Source organism: Schistocerca gregaria, chromosome 1 (assembly GCF_023897955.1).
Source record: "Schistocerca gregaria isolate iqSchGreg1 chromosome 1, iqSchGreg1.2, whole genome shotgun sequence".
Classification (NCBI taxonomy): Eukaryota; Metazoa; Arthropoda; class Insecta; order Orthoptera; family Acrididae; genus Schistocerca; species Schistocerca gregaria.
Window position 1 is genome coordinate 215,417,421 of NC_064920.1, and position 7,860 is coordinate 215,425,280.

Below are 7,860 nucleotides of genomic sequence, written 5' to 3' on the forward strand. Positions count from 1 at the left end.
ATATGCTGTTGCAGAGCATGCTCTATGGCATGACAGTTGTGACCTGTCATGTACCATCTGAATTCTCCCTCCTGACAGCAGTTTCTCAGAACTCCACTACTGGGAAATGGCACTCCGTTCTCACCACCTCTTGTTGTTGCTGTGGTCTTCAGTCCTGAGACTGTTTTGATGCAGCTGTCCATGCTACTCTATCATGTGCAAGCTTCTTCATCTCCCAATACTTACTGCAACCTACATCCTTCTGTATTCATCTCTTGGTCTCCCTCTACAATTTTTACCCTCCACACTGCCCTCCAATGCTAAATTTGTGATCCCTTGATGCCTCAAAACATGTCCTACTAACCGATCCCTTCTTCTAGTCAAGTTGTGCCACAAACTACTCTTCTCCTCAATCCTATTCAACACCTCCTCATTAGTTACGTGATCTATCCACCTTATCTTCAGCATTCTTCTGTAGCACCACATTTTGAAAGCTTCTATTCTCTTTTTGTCCAAACTATTTATCATCCATGTTTCACTTCCATACATGACTACAATCCATACAAATACTTTCAGAAACGACCTGCTGACACTTAAATCTATACTCGATGTCAACAAATTTCTCTTCTTCAGAAATGCTTTCCTTGCCATTGATAGTCTATATTTTATATCCTCTCTACTTTGACCATCATCAGTTATTTTGCTCCCCAAATAGCAAAACTCCTTTACTACTTGTAATTGTCTCATTTCCTAATCTAATTCCCTTAGCATCACCTGACTTAATTCGACTACATTCCATTATCCTCGTTCTGCTTTTGTTGATGTTCATCTTATGTCCTCCTTTCAAGACACTGTCCATTCCATTCAACAGTTCTTCGAAGTCCTTTGCTGTCTCTGACAGAATTACAATGTCATTCAATTTTTTATTTCTTCTCCATGGATTTTATAACCTACTCCGATTTTTTTTTTTTTTTTTTTTTCCCTTTACTGCTTGCTCAATATACAGATTGAATAACATTGGGGAGAGGCTACAACCCTGTCTCACTCCCTTCCCAACCACTGCTTCTCCTTCATGCCCCTCAGTCTTATAACTGCCATCTGGTTTCTGTACAAATTGTAAGTAGCCTTTCGATCCCTGTATTTTACCTCTGCCACCTTTAGAATTTGAAAGAGAGTATTCCAGTCACCATTTTCAAAAGCTTTCTCTAAGTCTACAAATGCTAGAAATGTAGGTTTGCCTTTCCTTAATCTTTCTTCTAAGATAAGTCGTAAGGTCAGTATTGCCTCACATGTTCCAACATTTCTACAGAATCCAAACTGATCTTCCCCGAGGTCGTCTTCTACCAGTTTTTCCATTTGTCTGTAAAGAATTCACGTTAGTATTTTGCAGCTGTGACTTATTAAACTGATAGTTCAGTAATTTTCACATCTGTCAACACCTGCTTTCTTTGGGATTGGAATTATTATATTCTTCTTGAAGTCTGAGGGTATTTCGTCTGTCTCATACATCTTGTTCACCAGATGGCAGAGTTTTGTCAGGACTGATTCTCCCAAGGCTGTCAGTAGTTCTAATGGAATGTTATCTACTTCTGGGGCCTTGTTTCAACTGAGGTCTTTCAGTGCTCAGTCAATCTCTTCGCGCAGTATCGTATCTCCCATTTAATTTTCATCTACATCTACTTCCATTTCCATAATTTTGTCCTCAAGTACATCGCCCTTGTATAGACAGACCCAGTTTGTATTCCTCTTTGCCTGCCTCATTTACTGCATTTTTATGTTTTCTCGTTTCATCAATTAAATTCAATATTTCTTCTGTTACCCAAAGTTTTCTACTAGCTTTTGTCTTTTTATCTACTTGATCCTCTGCTGGCTTCACTACCTCATCCCTCAGAGCTACCCATTCTTCTTCTACTGTATTTCTTTCCCCAATTCCTGTCAATTGTTCCCTTATGCTCTCCCTGAAACTCAGTACAACCTCTAGTTTAGTCAGTTTATCCAGGTCCCATCTCCTTAAATTCTCATCTTTTTGCAGTTTCTTAAGTTTTAATCTACAGGTCATACCCAGTAAATTGTGGTCAGAGCCCACATCTGCCCTGGAAATGTCTTACAATTTAAAACCTGGTTCTTAAATCTCTGTCTTACCATTATATAATCTATCTGATACCTTCTAGTATTTCCAGGATTCTTCCATGTAAACAACCTTCTTTTATGATTCTTGAACCAAGTGTAAGCTATGATTAAGTTATGGTCTGTGCAAAATTCTACCAGGTGGCTTCCTCTTTCATTTCTTACTCCCACTCTTTCTTGTTTGGTAGTCCCCAACAATCAGTTTTTCCTTCTCATCCTGTCCGGTCTGCCCCCTCTGGCCCAGGGTTCTGAGCCATTTTTTCTGTAACTCTCTCCATTTCCTAAACCTTGTCAGTCCTTTTGCTTCATCCATCTTCTCTTCCCTTCAGCTCTTCTGCAGGAGCCACTGGCCCTGAGAGTTGTGCATTTCCACATCTTTTATATGTGGTTACCCCTGTTACCACTTGAAGAGCAGATTTTTTTTTAATCCACATTATATTATATTTTTGATACAGGTTCTTGAATATTCAGGGAGTGCACAGCACCTAAAAGAAAAGGGAGAATGGAAGAGAGGAAAGAGACATAAGAACTGATAGGTTATTGGAAGAGTATAAAGTCAGTTTGAATAATTCTGTGTAAAGAATGGTAAGCACTTACAGGAAAATTATTTTATTTTTGTGAAATAATGCAACTAGCACCACAAACCTGTTACACTGTCGTAACAGGCGGAGAGGTGCTATTGTGACATGGCGCGTCCCCATGTGGTGAATAGGGCTGTGGGTGGGGGGGGGGGGTGGGGGGGGGGGGGGTGAGGTTCCTCACTGGCTTGCTAGAGGACTTGAGTGAAAGAAAATAGCTCTCAGGGACCAAACACAAACCCTCTGGACTAACATTTCAGTTGTATCTCGAGCAATCTTCAGGAAGCTCCACCAGTCAAGCCTTGCAAATTTTACGGATTATGAGTGGAAAAGAAAACAAATTACCCCATGGAGTAAAATCCCTTGACCTCAGGTCACAAGTAGGCATTTCGGATTCTGGGGAGCCTGCACTTGCTGCTCTTGTTTAATCGAAAGAACCTGACAAACTCAAATTCAAGAAGAAATATAATTAGGAACACTGAACATTAACTCACTGATCAAAACAGGAAAACATCAAGAACTGACTCATGCACCTGAACACCATAATATCCTAATTCTGGCACTACAAGAAACTCACTATACTGATGAAAATTTGTTTGAGATGGGCAATTACAGAATTTATAAGGGAAAAACAGCGGAGTATGTCTTTGGTAAATAGCCTCTACTGGGTACAGCCTTTATGGTTAAAAGAAATATAATGGGGTCCGTAACAAACTTCAGCTCTATGTCCAACAGTCTCTCAACATTGATGATCAAATATAAAAACAAAAGGTATACGCTAATGAAAACTCATGCTACAATAAATATTAACAATAAAAAAAATCTGAGCAAAGTACAGATTTTCTGGGAAGAATTAGATGACATGATTCAAAAGATTCCAAAGGAAAAGTCATCATTCTGCTCAGGGACTTTAATGCACAGCTCGGCAAGGAAAAGAAATACAAAAACATCATTTGAGAATACCCAGTGCATAAGAGGACAAACAACAATGGAATAAGACTTCTGGAACTCTGCCAAATCTTCAACCTCAAAATTATGACTAAACACTTCAAGAAACAGCCCAAGAAGATGAAGACTTGGAAAGCACCATATCAACTCTTTGGAGAGTACCAAATTGACCACATAGCAATTTCTAGAAGAGAATTTATGACAATTCAAAATATTAAGGAATAGGAAGGAGCCAAAATAGATACGGATCACTATCTTGTTAAGTCTAAAATTAAATTCATCCCAAATTCATGAAGAAATATTAATAAACCTATGAGAAAGCATTTTGAAACCAAGAACATTAAGCAGATACACAAAATTGTTTCAAATCAAAATTGCAAGGTGAGACTTGGAATGAAATGAAGTCTCAAATGATGAAAGTGGGAGAAGAATCTCTTCCAACCAAAACTAAACACAAGAATATCTGATGGAATGAGAAGTGCAATAAAGCTTTGGAAAACAGACAAAAGCTAAGGCAAAAATTTAAAGCGAATCTGACACAAAACGACCTGGGAAGGTTCAGAGAGGGTAGAAAAATAGCCACATACACAATCAGAAGCGAAAAGAGACTGTATGAAAGATCATCCCTTCAACAAATACAGGTGTACTTCACTCAAAACAAATCCAGAAATTATTACCATTCTTTCAAAAGACACCTGAAAGGTTACAAACAACCCAGTTTCAATTTTTGTGACAAATCAGGGAAATTAGGTACAAATGACCGAGAAAACTGCAACATTTTAGCATACTATTTCGGAGACCTTCTCAACTACACTCCTGGAAATTGAAATAAGAACACCGTGAATTCATTTTCCCAGGAAGGGGAAACTTTATTGACACAATCCTGGGGTCAGATACATCACATGATCACACTGACAGAACCACAGGCACAAAGACACAGGCAACAGAGCATGCACAATGTCGGCACTAGTACAGTGTATATCCACCTTTCGCAGCAATGCAGGCTGCTATTCTCCCATGGAGACGATCGTAGAGATGCTGGATGTAGTCCTGTGGAACGGCTTGCCATGCCATTTCCACCTGGCGCCTCAGTTGGACCAGCGTTCGTGCTGGACGTGCAGACCGCGTGAGACGACGCTTCATCCAGTCCCAAACATGCTCAATGGGGGACCGATCCGGAGATCTTGCTGGCCAGGGTAGTTGACTTACACCTTCTAGAGCACGTTGGGTGGCACGGGATACATGCGGACGTGCATTGTCCTGTTGGAACAGCAAGTTCCCTTGCCGGTCTAGGAATGGTAGAACGATGGGTTCGATGACAGTTTGGATGTACCGTGCACTATTCAGTGTCCCCTCGACGATCACCAGAGGTGTACGGCCAGTGTAGGAGATTGCTCACCACACCATGATGCCGGGTGTTGGCCCTGTGTGCCTCGGTCGTATGCAGTCCTGATTGTGGCGCTCACCTGCACGGCGCCAAACACGCATACGACCATCATTGGCACCAAGGCAGAAGCGACTCTCATCGCTGAAGACGACACGTCTCCATTTGTACCTCCATTCACGCCTGTCGCGACACCACTGGAGGCGGGCTGCATGATGTTGGGGCGTGAGCGGAAGACGGCCTAACGGTGTGCGGGACCGTAGCCCAGCTTCATGGAGATGGTTGCGAATGGTCCTCGCCGATACCCCAGGAGCAACAGTGTCCCTAATTTGCTGGGAAGTGGCGGTGGGGTCCCCTACGGCACTGCGTAGGATCCTACGGTCTTGGCGTGCTTCCGTGCGTCACTGCGGTCCGGTCCCAGGTCGACGGGCACGTGCACCTTCCGCTGACCACTGGCGACAACATCGGTGTACTGTGGAGACCTCACGCCCCACATGTTGAGCAATTCGGCGGTACGTCCACCCGGCCTCCCACATGCCCACTATACGCCCTCGCTCAAAGTCCGTCAACTGCACATACGGTTCATGTCCACGCTGTCACGGCATGCTACCAGTGTTAAAGACTGCGATGGAGCTCCGTATGCCACGGCAAACTGGCTGACACTGACGGCGGAGGTGCACAAATGCTGCGCAGCTAGTGCCATTCGACGGCCAACACTGCGGTTCCTGGTGTGTCCGCTGTGCCGTGCGTGTGATCATTGCTTGTACAGCCCTCTCACAGGGTCCGGAGCAAGTATGGTGGGTCTGACACACCGGTGTCAATGTGTTCTTTTTTCCATTTCCAGGAGTGTAATTGTGGAATTGGGGACTCTTGTGTTCTGTATTGAAATATTGACATGTAGGGAGTGCATTAAATAATGCACAATTAAAGAGGTACATGCAAACCTTTTTTTGACCATTTCATAGTTTATCTGTTTATAGGTTAATAACTCAAATATTGGTTTGCCCGATCCACTCCTTTCATGTATTTGTTGTAGCCTAATACACTTTCAGGTGTTTTTTTTTTTTTTTTTTTTTTTTTTACATTTTCTCTGAGTGTCAGTCAAAGTGACATTATGTACTCTAGAGATCATTTGTACCTTTTTAGTTTTTGAAACGCTCCATACCTGTGCGAATACTTCACCTTTCCACTGATGACAAGGTTCAAACATGTTGACTTTTGCGCACTTTAATTTTTCTGGAAATCCTGTCTGAATCTGTTGTGGGACATCATTTTGCAAAATATCAGTGTGTCTATCAATGGATTCATTGACCAATAATCGTTGATCCTCGGGTTTTTTGCAGTTCCCATAAGGATAGCAAGCACAAACCATTTTCTAAGATCGGGTCCCGTAACGTCTACAAATTTGGCTTTTTTTAAATCCATTTTCCTTCTATTGCAATTTTGACCATAGTACTGTTGGATTCATTGCTAATATTTTCAAATAGATTGTTCCCAATATATAATTCTACGATATCCTCAAAGCTTTGTGTATCTTTGGGAAATATGTTTGGACCCGGAGATCCTTCAAATTTATTATTGGTCCTCAGTAAATCAAAGTCTAACCACTGTGCACTGTCTTCTTTTTCTTCTGATTCATCTACATCAGCTGGCAACCATAGCATTCACTTAATTCTTCTTGGACTATATTCCAACAATTCTGCTTCACTTCCAGTTTTTTGATATCCAATGTCTTCTTCCCAATCGGCCAAGTCATCCAGAATGTCAGACAAGACGTCTGCGCATTCGTCATAAATAATCATAATGTCTCTTTTGCCTGCCATGATGAAAAGACACAAGTACTTTTAAAAACAAAACACTTGTTGATGAGTGGAACTTATTGTTACCTCAACTAAGCACCAAAAGAATGCAGAAGTCACTAAAGTGCTGTTGCCTGCCACTGCATGATACTCTGCTCACAACACCACTGTGGTGTCACCGGCCACTGAGCGATACTATGCACACAACACCACTGTGGTGTCACCAGCCACTGAGTGATACTATGCACAAGACACCGCTCTCATGCCACTGGCTGTTGACTGCTATTTTGTGCACAACACCACTGTGGTGTTGCTGGCTGTTGACCGCTATTTTGTGCACAACATCAGTGTGGTGTTGCCGGCTGTTGACCGCTATTTCGCACATGACACCACTGTGGTGTCACCGGACAGCATAGTGTTAACGTATAGGAGACTCCTCAACACACAAAAATTGGTTTATAATTTTCCATATAATATCAGTAATATAATATATGATACTGAATAATTAATTAATTGAGGAATTAATAATTTTTCTTCAAAAGTAACAAAGTTTTAAAAATTAACAGTCCTAAGTACTTGCTCTCTCGTGTTCAAATTTTCAGGTTCTCATTTATGAATTCTTCTGTTTAATAGTAACATTTCTGCATTAGTTTCCCATGTAAGGTTTTTTTCAGTGTTTCTAAATTTATCTTGAGGAATTCTCTTCCTTTCACTTTGTTATAAATTCTCATACCCATATAATGTGGAGTTTGAGTATAAAGTTTTAAACGATGGGTGGGCAGCATAAAATTATTTTGATTTCTGGTGTTGTAATCATATTGAAAATGATTTGCTACAAATAAAAAAGGGTTACTTTGTACAAAGATAATCAGCTCATATAGGGGTACACTTAACTTAGATTTTTTAGGAGTAAGCGATATGATTTTCTTAACCATACATTGTGCATGTCTCTAATGATGGTTTTCTGAAGTTTTAGTATTTGACACACATGGTCTGAGTTATTGCAAAATACAATTTCATACCTTATTACCGACTCAAAGTAGCT